This window comes from Pseudophryne corroboree, chromosome 2 (assembly GCF_028390025.1).
Source record: "Pseudophryne corroboree isolate aPseCor3 chromosome 2, aPseCor3.hap2, whole genome shotgun sequence".
Taxonomy (NCBI): domain Eukaryota; kingdom Metazoa; phylum Chordata; class Amphibia; order Anura; family Myobatrachidae; genus Pseudophryne; species Pseudophryne corroboree.
Genome location: NC_086445.1, coordinates 152,860,567 through 152,880,154, shown reverse-complemented (window position 1 = coordinate 152,880,154; position 19,588 = coordinate 152,860,567).

The window sequence follows — 19,588 nt, the reverse complement described above, 5'->3', positions numbered from 1 at the left end:
TGTCTCCAGCTTCTTCTGCAAAAGCCTGATGAGGGGAATGACCTGACTCAGGCTGGCAGTGTCTGAACTGACTTCACGTGTGGCAAGTTCAAAAGGTTGCAGAACCTTGCACAACGTTGAAATCATTCTCCACTGCGCTTGAGACAGGTGCATTCCACCTCCTATATCATGCTCAGTTGTATAGGCTTGAATGGCCTTTTGCTGCTCCTCCAACCTCTGAAGCATATAGAGGGTTGAATTCCACCTTGTTACCACTTCTTGCTTCAGATGATGGCAGGGCAGGTTCAGGCGTTTTTGGTGGTGCTCCAGTCTTCTGTACGTGGTGCCTGTACGCCGAAAGTGTCCCGCAATTCTTCTGGCCACCGACAGCATCTCTTGCACGCCCCTCTCGTTTTTTAAATAATTCTGCACCACCAAATTCAAGGTATGTGCAAAACATGGGACGTGCTGGAATTTGCCCAGATTTAATGCACACGCAATATTGCTGGCGTTGTCCGATGCCACAAATCCACAGGAGAGTCCAATTGGGGTAAGCCATTCCGCGATGATCTTCCTCAGTTGCCGTAAGAGGTTTTCAGCTGTGTGCGTATTCTGGAAAGCGGTGATACAAAGCGTAGCCTGCCTAGGAAAGAGTTGGCGTTTGCGAGATGCTGCTACTGGTGCCGTCGCTGCTGTTCTTGCGGCGGGAGTCCATACATCTACCCAGTGGGCTGTCACAGTCATATAGTCCTGAGCCTGCCCTGCTCCACTTGTCCACATGTCCGTGGTTAAGTGGACATTGGGTACAACTGCATTTTTTAGGACACTGGTGAGTCTTTTTCTGAGGTCTGTGTACATTTTCGGTATCGCCTGCCTAGAGAAATGGAACCTAGATGGTATTTGGTACCGGGGACACAGTACCTCCAACAAGTCTCTAGTTGGCTCTGCAGTAATGATGGATACCGGAACCACGTTTCTCACCGCCCAGGATGCCAAGGCCTCAGTTATCCGCTTTGTAGCAGGATGACTGCTGTGATATTTCATCTTCCTCGCAAAGGACTGTTGGACAGTCAATTGCTTGGTGGAAGTAGTAAAAGTGGTCTTACGACTTCCCCTCTGGGATGACCATCGACTCCCAGCAGCAACAACAGCAGCGCCAGCAGCAGTAGGCGTTACACGCAAGGATGCATCGGAGGAATCCCAGGCAGGAGAGGACTCGTCAGAATTGCCAGTGACATGGCCTGCAGGACTATTGGCATTCCTGGGGAAGGAGGAAATTGACACTGAGGGAGTTGGTGGGGTGGTTTGCGTGAGCTTGGTTACAAGAGGAAGGGATTTACTGGTCAGTGGACTGCTTCCGCTGTCGCCCAAAGTTTTTGAACTTGTCACTGACTTATGATGAATGCGCTGCAGGTGACGTATAAGGGAGGATGTTCCGAGGTGGTTAACATCCTTACCCCTACTTATTACAGCTTGACAAAGGCAATACACGGCTTGACAAATGTTGTCCGCATTTCTGTTGAAATACTTCCACACCGAAGAGCTGATTTTTTTGGTATTTTCACCAGGCATGTCAATGGCCCTATTCCTCCCACGGACAACAGGTGTCTCCCCGGGTGCCTGACTTAAACTAACCACCTCACCATCAGAATCCTCCTGGTCAATTTCCTCCCCAGCGCCAGCAACACCCATATCCTCCTCATCCTGGTGTACTTCAACACTGACATCTTCAATCTGACTATCAGGAACTGGACAGCGGGTGCTCCTTCCAGCACTTGCAGGGGGCGTGCAAATGGTGGAAGGCGCATGCTCTTCACGTCCAGTGTTGGGAAGGTCAGGCATCGCAAACGACACAATTGGACTCTCCTTGTGGATTTGTGATTTCGAAGAACGCACAGTTCTTTGCTGTGCTTTTGCCAGCTTGAGTCTTTTCATTTTTCTAGCGAGAGGCTGAGTGCTTCCATCCTCATGTGAAGCTGAACCACTAGCCATGAACATAGGCCAGGGCCTCAGCCGTTCCTTGCCACTCCGTGTGGTAAATGGCATATTGGCAAGTTTACGCTTCTCCTCCGACGATTTTATTTTAGATTTTTGAGTCCTTTTTTTACTGATATTTGGTGTTTTGGATTTTACATGCTCTGTACTATGACATTGGGCATCGGCCTTGGCAGACGACGTTGATGGCATTTCATCGTCTCGGCCATGACTAGTGGCAGCAGCTTCAGCACGAGGTGGAAGTCGATCTTGATCTTTCCCTATTTTTGGAACCTCAACATTTTTGTTCTCCATATTTTAATAGGCACAACTAAAAGGCACCTCAGGTAAACAATGGAGATGGATGGATACTAGTATACTTATGGATGGACGAGCGACTGCCGACACAGAGGTAGCTACAGCCATGGACTACCGTACTGCGTCTGCTGCTAATATAGACTGGATGATAATGATATAAAAATATATATATATCACTACTGCAGCCGGACAGGTATATATTATATAATGACGGACCTGCTGGACACTGTCAGCACTGCAGACTCCTAAAGTAAGCTACTAGTATCAAGAAGATAGAAAAAAAAAAAACACAACAGGTAGGTGGTATACAATTATGGATGGACGAGCGACTGCCGACACAGAGGTAGCTACAGCCGTGGACTACCATACTGCATCTGCTGCTAATATAGACTGGATGATAATGATATAAAAAATATATATATATCACTACTGCAGCCGGACAGGTATATATTATATAATGACGGACCTGCTGGACACTGTCAGCACTGCAGACTCCTAAAGTAAGCTACTAGTATCAAGAAGATAGAAAAAAAAAACACCACAGGTAGGTGGTATACAATTATGGATGGACGAGCGACTGCCGACACAGAGGTAGCTACAGCCGTGGACTACCGTACTGCGTCTGCTGCTAATATAGACTGGATGATAATGATATAAAAAATATATATATATCACTACTGCAGCCGGACAGGTATATATTATATAATGACGGACCTGCTGGACACTGTCAGCACTGCAGACTCCTAAAGTAAGCTACTAGTATCAAGAAGATAGAAAAAAAAAACACAACAGGTAGGTGGTATACAATTATGGATGGACGAGCGACTGCCGACACAGAGGTAGCTACAGCCGTGGACTACCGTACTGCGTCTGCTGCTAATATAGACTGGATGATAATGATATAAAATATATATATATATATATATCACTACTGCAGCCGGACAGGTATATATTATATAATGACGGACCTGCTGGACACTGTCAGCACTGCAGACTCCTAAAGTAAGCTACTAGTATCAAGAAGATAGAAAGAAAAAAAAACACCACAGGTAGGTGGTATACAATTATGGATGGATGAGCGACTGCCGACACAGAGGTAGCTACAGCCGTGGACTACCGTACTGCGTCTGCTGCTAATATAGACTGGATGATAATGATATAAAAAATATATATATATCACTACTGCAGCCGGACAGGTATATATTATATAATGACGGACCTGCTGGACACTGTCAGCAGAATGCGTTTATAGAATAAAAACACCACACGACGAGTGTTTAACTTTTTCAGGCAGACAATCACAATATACTGGTGGTCAGTGGTCACTGGTCAGTCACACTGGCAGTGGCACTCTGGCAGCAAAAGTGTGCACTGTTAATGTACTCCTGCTATAACTGCTCCCCAGTCTCCCCCACAATTAAGCTGTGTGAGCAGTGAGCACTCAGCACAGTCAGATATACATAGATGATGCAGCACACTGAGGCTGAGCACAGATATGGTATACTGTGTCACTGTGTATTGTTTTTTTTCAGGCAGAGAACGGATTATATTAAATAATAATAAAACTGCACTGGTGGTCACTGGTCAGTCACTAGTAAACTCTGCACTCTCTGAGTACTCCTAAGCTCCAGTAAATCAAGTGTCTCACTCTCACTCTCTATCTATTTCTATTCTAAACGGAGAGGACGCCAGCCACGTCCTCTCCCTATCAATCTCAATGCACGTGTGAAAATGGCGGCGACGCGCGGCTCCTTATATAGAATCCGAGTCTCGCGATAGAATCCGAGCCTCGCGAGAATCCGACAGCGGGATGATGACGTTCAGGCGCGCTCGGGTTAACCGAGCAAGGCGGGAAGATCCGAGTCTGCCTCGGACCCGTGTAAAAAGGCTGAAGTTCGGGGGGGTTCGGATTCCGAGGAACCGAACCCGCTCATCACTACTTTTAATATGGGTGTGCACTGGCTCCTACCTCTATGCCCCTCCTCCAGACCTCAGTTAGAGAACTGTGCCCAGAGGAGGTGGACAATATGAGGAAAAGATTTTGTTAATCTAAGGGCAAGATTCATACCAGCCCACACCAATCATACCATATAACCTGGAATATACGCAACCAGTTAACAGTATGAACAAAAAACAGTACCAGTCAAAGACCGATTCCAACTGTAACATAACCCTTATGAAAGCAACAACTATATACAAGTCTTGCAGATGTAGTCCGCACTGGGACGGGCGCCCAGCATCCTCTACGGACTAGGAGAAAAAGATTTACCGGTAGGTTTAAAATCTTATTTTCTCTTACGTCCTAGAGGATGCTGGGGACTCCGTAAGGACCATGGGGATTATACCAAAGCTCCCAACCAGGCGGGAGAGTGCGGATGACTCTGCAGCACCGACTGAGCAAACGCAAGGTCCTCATCAGCCAGGGTATCAAACTTATAGAATTTTGCTTAAGTTTTGAACCCGACCCAGTAGCTGCTCGGCAAAGCTGTAATGCCGAGACGCCTCGGGCAGCCGCCTAAGAAGAGCCCACCTTCCTAGTGGAATGGGCCGTTACCGAATTTGGTAACGGCAATCCAGCCGTTGAATGAGCCTGCTGAATCGTGTTACAGATCCAGCGAGCAATAGTCTGCTTAGAAGCAGGAGCGCCAACCTTGTTGGCTGCATACAGGACAAACAGAGCCTCTGTTTTCCTAACCCTAGCCGTCCTGGCTACATAAATCTTTAAGGCCCTGACTACATCCAGGGACTTGGAGTCCTCCCAGTCCCTCGTAGCCACAGGCACCACAATAGGTTGGTTCATATGAAATAAAGAAACCACCTAAGGCAAAAATTGAGGCTGCATCCTCAACTCTGCTCTATCCTCATGGAAAATCAAATAGGGGCTCTTGTGAGACAAGGCCGCCAACTCTGACACCCGCCTTGCAGATGCCAAGGCCAATAACATGACCACCTTCCAAGTGAGAAATTTCAATTCAACCGTTTGAAGAGGTTCAAACCAGTGAGATTTCAGGAAACTTAATACCACATTAAGGTCCCATGGTGCCACTGGGGGTACAAAAAGGAGGCTGGATGTGCAGCACTCCCTTCACAAACGTCTGGACTTCTGGGAGAGAAGCCAATTCCCTCTGAAAGAATATAGATAGGGCTGAAATCTGAGCCTTAATGGAGCCTAAATTCAGGCCCATATCCACTCCTGTCTGTAGAAAGTGGAAAAACCGTCCCAGATGGAAATCTTCCGTAGGAGCATTCTTGGCTTCACACCAAGATACATACTTCCTCCAGATACGGTGATAATGCTTTGCCGTCACCTCCTTCCTAGCCTTTATCAGAGTTGGGATAATGTCCTCCGGAATACCTTTCCCAGCTAGGATTCGGTGGGAACCGTAACCGTGGTAAGTCTTGGAACACACATGGCCCCTGCTGTAACAGGTCCTCCCTGAGAGGAAGAGGCCACGGATCTTCTGTGAGCATTTCCTGAAGATCTGAGTACCAGGCCCTTCGAGGCCAATCTGGGACAATGAGTATTGTCTGCACTCTTCTTTGTCTTATGATTCTCAATATTTTTGAGATGAGAGGAAGAGGAGGAAATACATAGACCGACTGAAACACCCATGGTGTCACTAGGGCGTCTACTGCTACTGCCTGAGAGTCCCGAGACCTGGCACAATACCTCCGAAGCTTTTTGTTGAGGCGTGACGCCATCATGTCTATTTGAGGAATTCCCCAAAGACTTGTTATCTCTGCAAAAATTTCTTGATGAAGTCCCCACTCTCCCGGATGGAGATCGTGTCTGCTGAGGAAGTCTGCTTCCCAGTTGTCCACTCCCAGAATGAAGACAGCTAACAGAGCGCTTACGTGATTTTCCGCCCAGCAAAGAATCCTGGCGGCTTCCGCCATCGCCACTCTGCTCCTTGTCCCGCCTTGGCGGTTTACATGAGCCACGGCTGTGACGTTGTCTGATTGAATCATAACCGGTAGGTCGCGAAGAAGATTCTCCGCTAGTCGTAGGCCATTGTATATGGCCCTCAATTCCAGTATGTTGATGTGTAGACAAGCCTCCTGGCTTGACCATAGTCCCTGAAAATTTCTTCCTTGTGTGACTGCTCCACATCCTCGGAGGCTCGCGTCCGTGGTCACCAGAACCCAGTCTTGAATGCCGAACCTGCGACCCTCTAGAAGGTGAGCACTCTGCAGCCAACACAGGAGAGACACCCTGGCCCTGGGGGACAAGGTTATTTTCTGATGTATTTGTAGATGGAACCCGGACCACTTGTCCAGAAGGTCCCACTGAAATGTTCTCGCATGAAACCTGCCGAAGGGGATGACCTCGTAGGATGCCACCATTTTCCCCAGAACCCGAGTGCATTGATGAATAGACACTCTTTTTGGTTTTAGCAGGTCTCTGACCATGTTCTGGAGATCCTGGGCTTTTTCCAATGGGAGAAAAACCCTCTTTTGTTCGGTGTCCAGAATCATGCCTAGGAATGATAGCCGAGTCGTAGGAACCAATTGTGACTTTGGCAGATTGAGAATCCAACCGTGCTGTTGCAGCACTTTCAGGGAGAGCAACACGCTCTTCAGCAATTGGTCTCTCGATCTAGCCTTTATCAGGAGATCATCCAAGTATGGGATAATTGTGACTCCCTGCCTGCGCAGGAGCACCATCATCTCCGCCAATTCCTTGGTGAAAATCCTCGGGGCCGTGGAAAGCCCAAACGGCAACGTCTGAAACTGGTAATGACAGTCCTGTACAGCGAATCTCAGGCACTCCTGATGAGGGGGGTATATGGGACATGAAGGTATGCATCCTTTATGTCCAGTGACACCATTAAATCCCCCCTTCCAGGCTGGATATTACAGCTCGGAGCGATTCCATCTTGAATTTGAACTTTTCAAGTACAGGTTTAGGGATTTTAGATTTAAAATGGGTCTGACCGAACCATCCGGCTTCGGGACCTCAAACAGGGTTGAATAATACCCTTTTCCCTGTTGGACCAGGGGAACCTTGACTACCACTTGCTGTTGACACAGCTTTTGAATTGCAGCTAACACTACTTCCCTCTCCGGGAGTGAAGCTGGCAAGGCCGACTTGAAAAATCGGCGAGGGGGCACCTCTTCGAATTCCAGCTTGTAGCCTTGGGAAACAATTTCCATCACCCAAGGATCCACATCTGAAAGAATCCAGATCTGGCTGAAAAGTCGAAGGCGCGCCCCCACTGGTGCGGACTCCCTTAGGGGAGCCCCAGCGTCATGCGGTGGATTTTGTAGAAGCCAGGGAGGACTTCTGCTCCTGGGAACTAGCCGAAGCAGGTGTTCTCTTTCCTCTACCTTTACCTCTGGCAAGGAAGGAGGAGCCCCGACCTCTTCTGGACTTATGCGACCGAAAGGACTGCACCTGATACTGTGGAGTTTTCTATTGCTGTTGGGGAACAAAAGGTAAAAAGGTAGATTTACCCACAGTAGCTGTGGCAACCAGGTCCGCGAGCCCCTCCCCAAACAACACTTCACCCTTGTAAGGTAAAACCTCCATATGCTTCTTTGAGTCTGCATCACCCATCCGTTGGTGGGTCCATAGAGCTTGTCTCGCAGAAATAGCCATGGCATTGGCTCTGGAACCCAGCAGCCCAACGTTTCTTTGTGCGTCCCTCATATATAAGACTGCGTCTTTAATGTGGGCTAAGGTTAATAAAATGGTATCCCTGTCTAGGGTATCAAGGTCAGCTGACAAGGTATCTGTCCAAGCTGCAACTGCGCTACATACCCATGCCGATGCTATTGCCGGTCTGAGCAAAGCACCCGTATGCGCATAAATAGACTTTAAAGTAGTCTCCTGTCTGCGATCAGCAGGATCCTTGAGGGCTGCCGTGTCCGGAGACGGCAGCGCCATCTTCTTGGACAGGCGCGTTAAAGCCTTGTCCAACCTGGGAGAGGATTCCCAACGTACCCTGTCCTGTGCAGGGAAAGGATACGCCATAAGAACCCTTTTGGGAATCTGCAGTTTTTTATCTGGAGTTTCCCAAGCTTTTTCAAATAACTCGTTAAGCTCATGAGATGGGGGAAAGGTTACCTCAGGTTTCTTTTCCTTATACATGCGCACCCTCGTATCAGGGACAGAGGGGTCATCAGTGATATGCAAAACATCTTTTATTGCAATAATCATACACTGAATACTCTTTGCCACCCTTGGGTGTAATTTTGCATCATCGTAGTCGACACTGGAGTCAGAATCCGTGTCGGTACCAGTGTCCACTATTTGGGATAGGGGACGTTTTTGAGACCCAGAAGGGCCCTGTGACCCAGTCTAATCCGTGGATTGACTCCCTGATTTCTCCCTGGACTCTGCTTTGTCCAGTCTCTTATGTAATGAGGCCACACTCGCATTTAACATTTGCCACATGTCCATCCAATCATGAGTCGGTGTTGCCGACGGAGACACACCACACATCTGCTCCACCTCCTCCTTGGACGAGCCTTCCGCTTCAGACATGCCGACACGCACGTACTGACACCCCCACACACACAGGAATATATCTATAAGGGGACAATTCCCCAACAAGGCCCTTTGGGGAGACAGAGAGAGAGTATGCCAGCACACACCCAGCGCCAAACTGACACTGGAATAAAACCCAGATAGCGCTTTTTATATATATAATCAATGTTATACACTCACTGCGCCTTAAACATGCCCCCCCCCCCCCCGCCCTCTTTTCAGCCCTCTGTCACCGAGTTCAGCGGGGGAGAGTCCGGGGAGCCAGCTTCTCTGCAGCGTTCTGTGGAGAAAATGGCGCTGTTAGTGCTGAGGGATCAAGCTCCGCCCCCTCCAGCGGCGGGCTTCGGTCCCGCTTCAATATTAAAAAAATGGTGGGGGATCTCTTCATTTACTGCCTCCGCAGCCTAATGTACCCTTATATGCCAGACCAGAGGTTTATTGCTGCCCAGGGCGCCCCTCCTGCACCCATCAGTGTCCATTCTGTGTGTGTAGCGTGTGGGAGCAATGGCGTGCAGCGTTACCGCTGCGCGCTTACCTCAGTGAAGATCTGAAGTCTTCTGCCGCCTTGAAGTCTTCTTTTCTTCTTATACTCACCCCGGCTTCTACCTTCTGGCTCTGCGAGGAGGACGGCGGCGCGGCTCTGGGACGAACAGCGGGATGAGACCTGCGTTCCGACTCCCTCTGGAGCTAATGGTGTCCAGTAGCCTAAGAAGCAGAGCCTATCATTTAAGTAGGTCTGCTTCTCTCTCCTCAGTCCCACGATGCAGGGAGCCTGTTGCCAGCAGTGCTCCCTGAAAATAAAAAAAACTAACAAAATTATTTTTCAGAGAAACTCTGGAGAGCTCCTCTGTAATGCACCCTATCTCCTCTGGGCACAAAATCTAACTGAGGTCTGGAGGAGGGGCATAGAGGGAGGAGCCAGTGCACACCCATACTAAAAGTTCTTTATAGTGCCCATGTCTCCTGTGGAGCCCGTCTATACCCCATGGTCCTTACGGAGTCCCCAGCATCCTCTAGGACGTAAGAGAAATATATATAAACCAATGTGAAACAATGTTTTGGTATAGACTATAGTTGGAGGCTTAAGGGGGTAATTCCAAGTTGATCGCAGAAGGAAATTTTTTAGCAGTTGGGCAAAACCATGTGCACTGCAGGGGAGGCAGATATAACATTTGCAGAGAGAATTAGATTTGGGTGGGTTATTTTGTTTCTGTGCAGGGTAAATACTGGCTGCTTTATTTTTACACTGCAATTTAGATTGCAGATTGACACACCACACCCAAATCTAACTCTCTCTGCACATGTTATATCTGCCTTCCCTGCAGTGCACATGGTTTTGCCCAACTGCTAAAAAATTTCCTGTTGCAATCAACTTGGAATTACCCCCTAAAATTGGATTACATTAGTTGGGGTGGTTCCTTCAAATCAGCTTGCAGATGGTTCTGCACCCTTGGCTGACATCATGCTATATAGCAGAGATTTTCAACCTTTTACAACTCGTGGCATACTGAACAAGATTTAAATATTGCCAAGTCAAATTCAAATATACTGGTGATGCATGGTGCAGTCAGTAGCGGATCTTGCCACGGGCAAGCAATACTTTTGCCCGGGGCGCCGCCTTCCGGAGGGCGCTGGCGCCATCCGGAGGGCGCCGCACCATGGCAAGATCCGCCACTGCTGTGCCCTTCGCTGCCCGCTGTGTCCCCCCGGCTCCTGCGACTCTGGTCCCGTGAAGGGAACTAGACGCGTAGCGTCTAGTTTCCCTTCGCAAAGAGGACCATTACTGAGCGGTGCGCGATGACGTCATCACGCACCGCACAGCAAATGTCCTCTCCGCGAAGGGAACTAGACACTACGCGTCTAGTTTCCCTTCGCGGAGAGGACCTTTTGCTGTGCGGTGCGCGATGACGTCATCGCGCACCGCTCAGCATTTAAGCGGCGCTTCTGCTGTACAGGGGGCGTGACTGACCACGCCCCCTGTAGTAAGCCACGCCCCCATTCCCTGCCCGGGGCACCGAGGGCATTCGAACCGGCCCTGGGTGCAGTTGCGTGTCCTAGGATGTCATGTCTCAGCTTCCATAGGTAACGCCTGAGCCACATCTGAGAAAGCCAGAAGAGCCCAACACTGCCCTGGCCCAAAATGAGAACTGGCTCTGCAACCACTAAACCCACCAGTATTGATCATTCCAGGGCCTCAGTAGCGGCAAAACACTGACGGGCCTGGCTGTGCTTCTATGGCAGTACACCTGGGGACTGCTCAGGGCACACAAAATGCATGTAGCCATAGGGATCATTGGGGGTCATTCCGAGTTGATCGCTCGTTGCCAATTTTCGCAACGGAGCGATTAAGGCAAAAATGCGCATGCGCATGGTACGCAGTGCGCATGCGCTAAGTATTTTAGCACAAAACTTAGTAGATTTACTCACGTCCGAACGATGAATTTTCATCGTTGAAGTGATCGGAGTGTGATTGACAGGAAGTGGGTGTTTCTGGGCGGAAACTGACCGTTTTCTGGGAGTGTGCGGAAAAACGCAGGTGTGCCAGGATAAAACGCGGGAGTGTCTGGAGAAACGGGGGGAGTGGCTGGCCGAACGCAGGGCGTGTTTGTGACGTCAAACCAGGAACTAAACGGACTGAGCTGATCGCAGTGTAGGAGTAAGTCTGGAGCTACTCAGAAACTGCTAAGAATTTTCTATTCGCAATTCTGCTAATCTTCGTTTGCTATTCTGCTAACCTATGATACACTCCCAGAGGGCGGCGGCCTAGCGTGTGCAATGCTGCTAAAATCTGCTAGCGAGCGAACAACTCGGAATGACCCCCATTGTGTCTTTAACCAATGAAGGGAAATGGCACTTATGTTCCCATTTGAATGTATGTATGTATCTGTGATTTTTTTCCCCTCCCAAAAGAATGTAACAGCTACATAATGGGGTTAAGGTGCAATCAGGGAGATTGCTGAACTATTCAGGGAGTCAGGGAGATTGCTTCTATTCCAGGGAGTCTCCCGCAGAATGAGGGAGCGTAGGCAAGTGTGAGTATATGTAATTTTTTTGGAATGTGTACTTGTACAGAATCTGACTTCTAAAATACTTCTTTATTAAATATGCAACAAAGCAAACTTCTTATGGGGGTGCCAGTAACTCCACTCTCAGCAAACAAGTATTGAAGATCAAAATAATCCTTCCTAAAGCAGGGGTGCAACATTGTACTTATTTTCTGAGAAAGCCAGAAGAGCCCAACACTGCCCGGGCCCAAAATTAGAACTGGCTCTGCAACCACTAAACCCACCAATCGTTCCCGGGCCTCAGTAGCGGCAAAACACTGAGGGGCCTGGCTTCGCTTCTATGGCGGCACACCTTGAGACTGCTCAGGGCACACTAGTGTGCCACGGCACAGTGGTTGAAAAACACTGCTATATAGTGAATAGTTCTGCCTAGATAAAGAACAATTGCATATCTTAATACAGGGTTCCTAACTGAGGCTTAGGGGGGTATCCAATTACCCGCCGGGGGCTATCCTATTACCCACTCCCCATGCCATCACGTGTCACGGATTATGCTTCAGGTGCCTCAGGCACCAGAAGCATAATCCACAATAAGCGGCTGCCGGAGCTGGAATAACACATGGGATTGGGGATAAAGCCACAAACCTATGTGTTTTCGAGCAGTCGCTGGTCGGTTTCAGATGATGAAAGCGAACCCTAATGGGATACCGCGATAATGACCATCGGTCATTAATCTTAATATTCGTCCATTTTTACCCCACGTAAACGGATCGGGTCTAATTGGATACCCCCCTTAGAGGCATATGTACTAAAAATTGCAGTGACACATTTTTTTTTATTGTACATCTGTGGATGGCGTAAACCAAATGTGACCAAACTCCAAAAAGCTTTGCTTTTGGTGCATAGGTTCGGACCACAATCCCCATTGATGATAATGGGGACTGCGGTCACAGCAGTAGTTAGCCTTCTGCACGAGATTTCTGTGAAATCTGCTGCATTAGGCTGTTCTCACATAGCCAGGATACATAAAATTATACAGTAACTAATTTCTGCATCATTTTATGAAAAGACGGCTTGAAACACAGGCCCCTTGTTCTTCCTGGGGTGTTAATACTAGTTATCATCGGGCCTATTAATCAAGCCACTTTTTAAAGTTTGGTCCCATTGGTTTATGCCTCCCTTAGATGGTGTAAACCACTTTATGCTTATGGAGGCATATACAGAGGAGAGAATTGTGTTATGACCCCTCTCCTGCAGCCTCCGGAAACTGACACTGTGTCCATGTGTAGTGTCACTTTAGCAGGAGAAGCAAGGGTGTAGCTACCATAGGTGCAGGCAGTGCAGCTGCTATGGGGCCCAGAGCTGAGAGGGACCCACCATCCCTGTCAATGTTACATGTGTTATATACATTTTACGCCATTGGGTGCTACATAGGGGTCCTTTCAAACTTTTTCCTTGGGGCCTGCAATATATCTATGTATGCCCCTGGACCTGCTCATTGTAGTGTTGTATAAAATGAACTGGAGGGCATTTTAATGTTATATAATATGAACCGGAGCGCTGTAATAAGGCACAATATGAACGGGGAGCACTATATATCATAATGTGAATTGGGGGTACTGTGCGGCATACTGTGTACTGGCAGCTCTGAAATGTGACATAGGGTGAACTTAAGCACTACTGCGTTTCATAAAAGAAACTGGGGCACTACTATGGGGCATAACATTAAATATTATAGGGCATAAAATTAGCAATTGATGCAGAGAAGTGTCTCTCTAGAAGCATTGGGATGAGGCCCCTTCAAAATGTTGCTATGGGGCCCACAAAGTTCTGGCTATGCCCCTGAGGAGAAGTCTTTGAAAAATGTGAAAGACTCCTCCAATAGCCCCAAGATGTAACTCACAGTTACAGTGGTGATTGCAACCTCTGTCCCTGAGAGTTACAATTAGTACATATTGGGGATAATCATATGAAAAATGCAATGTACATGGCAATTCTGTGATTTGTAGTACATAAGCCACTAGAAATTTGTTATGAGAATGCATGTACTTTACTTTAGAAAATGTTCTTTAATTAGATCATGATAAATTACTTTTCAAAATAATGTTTAGATGTTATAATGAAACATGCACATTCTGCACATTCAGTAATACTAGATAAATAATAAAATCCAGACTGTCATCTCCAGGGTTTATGAAATTTTGGTATTTAAATAAAAAATAAAAAAAATCATTTGGCAGAAAACGTTGGATGAAAACACCTTTAGTTTATTAAACCTTCAACCCAAAAATCTAAACATCTCATCCGATGAAGGGTTGTCTGTCCAGGAGGAGTAACAATAGGTTCCACACTTGATTAACTAACCAAGTCACAAGAGCCAAGAAAGAAACTCTGCACTCCAAACACATTCTTTTCTTTTCTGTTACAGATGTATAGACAGCTTTTCCGAATTTTATATAAGATGTTTCACTTTTATTCTATTAATTGATAGCCAAAATATTATCTGATCATTCCAAAAGGAAAATCATACAAATAGAAGTTTGGTTATATAATGGATGCAGGAGCAGGAATACTGGGAATGGTAATAACGATCTGCAGCTGCTCTCAATGGGTTGCCTGAATAGGAGTCCAAAGCAAGAACATGACTTGGAATAATGGAATGCCCCTTGTGCTTGTATAATGGGGGTCATTCCGAGTTGATCGCTAGCTGCCGTTGTTCGCAGCACAGCGATCAGGCTAAAAATCTGCGTTTTTGCGCATGCGTATGGGCCGCAGTGATCACGCGCGAATTACTTTCACACAAAACTATGCAATTTTACACAAGGTCGAGCAACGCTTTTCAGTCGCACTGCTGATCGGTGAGTGATTGACAGGAAAGGGGCCTTTCTGGGAGGTAACTGACCGTTTTCCGGGAGTGTGCTAAAAATTGCAGGCGTGTCAGGTAAAAACGCAGGCGTGCCTGGGAAAACGATGGAGTTGCTGGCCGAACGCAGGGCGTGTTTGTGACGTCAATACAGGAACTAAACAGACTGAAGTGATCGCAAGGTAGGAGTAGGTCTGGAGCTACTCAGAAACTGCTTGAAAAAAATTCTGCACTCTTCTGCAAACCTTTCGTGCGCACTTCTGCTAAGCTAAGATACACTCCCAGAGGGCGGCAGCTTAGCGTGTGCACTGCTGCTAAAAGCAGCTAGCGAGCGATCAACTCGGAATGAGGGCCATTGTATGTACATACCTCCCAACATGACCCTTTCCAGGAGGGGCAAACTGCTCTGTTCCTGGACTTCTCTCATAATTTAAGATTGCCCTCACCTGTGTTGAAATACCTTTGTTATCAATTAAGATGTTCAAAACAGGTGCTGGCAATCCTAAATTATAAAGGAACTTCAGCACCAGAGCAATTTGTCCCTCCTGGAATGGGTCATGTTGGGAGGTATGTATGTATTTGATTTATCCCTCTAGCAAACTGCTGATTGGACGCTTTTAGTAACAGTACATAATCTGAATAATCTGCTACCACCTATTGTTACTTAATACTCTCCACTGACGTAAGGTGCATACACATGGTGTGATGTGTGCTTACGATTTTGACTATATAGTCAAAATCGTAAGAAAAGTTAGCACATATCGTACCATGTGTATACTGTACAGCTTGTGATACAGATACGCATTCCTGCGGGGTCGGTATCGCAAGAAAAAATAGAATGTGCAGGCATGGCAATTTTGACTACAGGTTGAGTATCCCATATCCAAATATCCGAAATACGGAGTATTCCGAAATACGGACTTTTTTGAGCGAGAGTGAGATAGTGAAACTTTAGTTTTCTGATGGCTCAATGTACACAAACTTTGTTTAATACACACAGTTATTAAAAATATTGTATTAAATGACCTTCAGACTGTGTGTATAAGGTGTATATGTAACATAAATGCATTCTGCGCTTAGATTTAGGTCCCATTGCCATGATATCTCATTATGGTATGCAATTATTCCAAAATACGGAAAAATCCGATATCCAAAATACCTCTGGTCCCAAGCATTTTGGATAAGGGATACTCAACCTGTATATTGTGTACCATCTAGTTTCTACTATAGTCAAAATTGTACATAGCCAAAATCGCACTGTGTCTATAGTCAATATCGGTGGTTCTGGGTTCCAGGGAGTTCAAGGGAAATCGCAAAGTCAAAATCGGCAATTAGCCAGAATTGCACCGTGTGTATGCACCTTTACTATTTAGATTGCTATTACACCTACACATAGGGGTTGAGGACAGTATTTACAAACTGTTTTATGTCCATCAGGAAGTGGGTAACCTTCAATAAGTGCTGCTCACCCCGCACATTTACCTTAGATCTCAGTGCGCGGACTCTTGAGTCTAATTTCATTACAATATCCGAAGAGCAATCTGGTGCGAGTCAGAGCTTCTCCTGTACAAAGTGAAGAATGGTCTAGTAGTTTGAGGGGTAGGGGGTGGATGAGGGGTTTGGCCAGGGCTGTCTACTTCTAAGCAAGTATTTTTACTTGGTTCAAAGAGCCACATTCAAATAGGCTTAATACTTGCCATGCAAGGAAAGGACTTGTAGCCTCAGACTTTTCCTTGTGCTGCAAATCCGCGACTATCCTACTTTAACCCATAGACTCTGGGATAACTGAACTATGGGTTAATGTGTTTGTGGCAACCGTGATAAGAGTAGAGAGCCCTACGTACCACGGATTTCTGTTCGGGCCTCAGGAGGGGTTTATCACGGGCTGCAACTGAATAACCGCAGGCCCTGCTGCAAAGCTAAATGAAGCTCTGAACCTGGCCCAAAATGAGGCATACAAACATAGCATATGACGGCAGATAAGAACCACTTGGCCCATCTAGTCTGCCCCTTTTTTTATTCTTTAGGTATTCTCAACCCTTTTTGAACCTTAGTTCTTTGATGTAAGAATATCCTTATTTCTAACTCAATCATGTTTAAATTGCTGTACTATCTTAGCCTCTACCAGCTCTGACCGGAGGCATTTGATGCTACTGTATGTCTTCTTACTGTATTTACTATTTGTCTATTCATGAAATAATTTGGTATTACTATACTATGAAGATTGTTGGATTATAATTCTAATTATATTGGTTTATTTTCACTTTCTTTTCTATAAAATGATCAGTTACAAACCAGGGACATTAGTTATTTTGCATGCAAACTGTTATCTCTAGGAATATTTCTGGAATGCCTCCAAATGTGCGCAGTATCCACCCCTTTGCCAGACAAGCAAGGTTCAGCTATTATGAGGGCCCTGAAAAAACTTAACTGTGAAACACGTGTCGGCGAGTCACACTGTGCTGCTGTGTATAACAATGTGCTAAATGTATTGTGTTGTTAGGAATAGAGCGAGATCTATACTAAAGCTGAGCTGGCTATTGTGAAGCCTCATGACACTGATGGAGCTCACAAGCTTTCCTGCACTGAGAGGATTATTTAACCACATATGACTCAGCAGGCTGCATGTACTAGCAACATTGTAGCAAGACTAAGATACACTGCTTAATGTAGCAGCTGAGACATCTCTACAGCACTGCTTGTTACTTTACAAGTATAGAACAATTATCTAGCAATGTTTATGTGCTACTCAGGTTAAATGCTGTTTATTTGATATATAGGTTTCCATCACACAGCTGATAATTACAAAACAGCTAGTTAGGATATACTGCTATTAACAGCTGATGGAGTGTTCCAGTGTACGGCATTGGTGCAATACTCAAACAGCTCACTAAACCTGCCTCACAGCTATGATCTATATTCCACTATAATAGTAGTGAATATTGTGGAAAACTGTCAGTTTATATGCATTCTTGGACATTACAGTGTCTCTCATTAACAATATCACTAATGAACATTGTGATTACTCACTTAAAGTGATATTGACTTTATTAATTACCTGCTGTAAATCGACTGAGAACAGCTAATTATATTGAGATCACTAGTGGGGAGAAGCACTGATCTATAGCTGTATAAGCATATAAGTGAACATCAATTATCATTCACTTAAAGTGACACTGACTTCAGATATTACCTGCTGTAAATTGATTAATGAACAGCCAATTACATTGAGATCACTAGTGAGGAGAAACACGGATTCATAGCTGTATAAGCATATGAATGCATATAAGTGAGGGGTCATAGCGCCCAAACAGATTATTCACTTAAAGTGATACTGACTTCAGATATTACCTGCTGTAAATTGATTGAGAACAGCTAATTACATTGAGATCACTAGTGAGGTTAAACACTGACTCATAGCTGTACAAGCATATGATTGCACATAAGTGAGGGGTCACAGCGCCCAAACTGAGGGGGAGCTTTCTATTGGAATATTGCACTTTATAGTACCCTCAGTAAGCCTATCTAGTACAACTGATCAGTGACTTCAAAGCGCCATTGGGCACTCAGTCTAACAACACATATAATTTGATTCAAGGGTCATAGTACCTATAATATATTATATATGTGTAGCACTACACAGTTAGCACAGTGTGTGTTTTTATTCACACATATCACACTTTGTTTTGTCAATTTATATGTTTTTGGTTTTAATATTTCACAGCTACAGGTCTTTTTAACAAATATACTCTAATAAAAGTTATAATTTATGTATCAATTTAATGTTTAAGTGCGCCACTTCAAGTCCAATCCTTCTCTGTTTCTTTTTGTGCATTATGAGGAGCAGAAATGCAGACCTCCAAGGCAATTAGCACATTATTGCACACAGCTATTAAAGCACAGTAATAATAGTCACATAACTAACAAAAGAGGATACGGATATTAAGCTGAGGGGGATACATACAATATCCTGGTGGATGGGATGGCGGCGGTTATATGACTGACACCATCACCCCGAAGCAGAGAATCTCAGAGTCGGGTAAGTATGTTTATCCCCCCCTCACCCTAATCCTCCCTTCCCACAGACTAAACCCCCAGCCTGCAGCCTAACACTAACCCTCCCCGTTGGTGGCTAAACTACCCCCCCCACACACACACCCTTCCCGCAGCCTAACCCTAAATGTCCCTTCCCCGCAGCCTACCCCTAACCCTCCCTGTTGGTGCCTAACCCTCCCCCCCCCCCCTCCCCGCAGCCTAACCCACCCCCCGAAGCCTAAACCTAACCCTTCCCCCGCGACTTACCAATCAGGAGTCCTGGCAGACATCAAACGGGATCCTGGCGCCGGCATTTCAATTAATGTTGGGATGCCGGCGTCAGCATTCAGTGCAGTGTCTGGATTTCAGTGTCGGCATTCCGACAGCCAGGATGCCGAACACAGGTATTCGTGCGTGCATTCTTATTTCTCCAAATTAGTAAATGACCACCTATTTAGCATAGTGATTCATTTCAAGCTCCATTCTCAATAGTGTGAATCGGCACTCAGAAATCAGACCCATGAACTCTCTAATACCCTATAATTCCATTACTGAGAACACACAGGAAGTCATTATGGTGACATTTCTAACCCCAATTAATATATTACAGAACTGTTTTCCTGTGTAATACATGCCTTTTTCTGTAATGTTTTACCATTTGCAATTATCCCCTCACTATGAGACTCATTTAATTCTGACTCCATGAATGAGGTTAAACACAGTGTTCTTTATATTGTACAAGATGCAACTGTTCAAATGAACATTCTGTTTGGATTCCTATATCTTATGCAACATTTGGCAAGGGAAAGATGGATACATACAACTATGTGTTCTAACCTTTTTCACATCTGTTTGAATAAACGATTTAATGCCACTTTTTGTACATATGAAACAACAGATTGTAGACACCAAGACATGCTGTCC